This window comes from Lipotes vexillifer, unplaced genomic scaffold (genome assembly GCF_000442215.2).
Source record: "Lipotes vexillifer unplaced genomic scaffold, Lipotes_vexillifer_v1.1 scaffold490, whole genome shotgun sequence".
NCBI classification, from domain to species: domain Eukaryota; kingdom Metazoa; phylum Chordata; class Mammalia; order Artiodactyla; family Lipotidae; genus Lipotes; species Lipotes vexillifer.
The window spans coordinates 2,083,336-2,084,057 of NW_006796397.1; the positions used below are offsets into that span (position 1 = coordinate 2,083,336).

At 42.5% G+C, this 722-nt stretch overlaps 1 non-coding gene across 1 annotated transcript; it reads left to right on the forward strand.

Annotated features, from left to right (window-relative positions):
- The first annotated feature begins 223 nt into the window (after window positions 1-223).
- On the forward strand, window positions 224-296 carry TRNAE-UUC (transfer RNA glutamic acid (anticodon UUC)). Its single transcript has one exon. It is a non-coding gene; the product is annotated as a tRNA-Glu (tRNA).
- The last annotated feature ends 426 nt before the right edge of the window (window positions 297-722 follow it).

The window sequence follows — 722 nt, forward strand, 5'->3', positions numbered from 1 at the left end:
AGGTACCTAGCAAACTAATACCATTGCCTACTTCTTACCGGTGTTTGAAAGAACCAAATGTGACCTTGCTCTAAGTCACCTGGGATCTTATAAATATTCCGGGTTCTTCCTTTGACAGGAGCTTTGTGCTGGGCCTGTGCCACCTTCCTCTGTGGGCTCCCACTTAGACTGAATGCTAAACTCTATGAGAACCAGGGCTATTCTAAACCTTAGTCTTGGGAATTCCCTGGTGGTCCAGTGGTTAGGACTCAGCGCTTTCACGGCTGAGAACCCAGGTTCAATCCCTGGTCAGGGAACTAAGATCCCATAAGCCACTCAGTGTGGCAAAAAAAACCAAACCAAAACAAACCTTAGTCTTGAAGAAACTGACCTGGCTAATGGTGAAGATTAAGTTCATGTTTAGCATCCAAAATCATACTTCCATATGGATAATGATATGAAGATGGAAAAGAAGAAAAACTGAGCTGTTGTTTCTATGGAGCATTACTGTGTATTGGGTATTAGGCACTGGGCTAAACACTGTATAAACGTTACCTGTGCCATTAGCCCCACTTTGCAGATAGGGAAACTGAGGTTCAATGATGTTAAGTAACTTGTCCGAAAACTACAACCAGTATGTGAATTTACCTATCTAATTCCAAGGCCCAGGATTTTTTTTTTTTTTTTTTTTTTTTTTCCTTGCGTTATGCGGGCCTCTCACTGTTGTGGCCTCTCCCATTTGC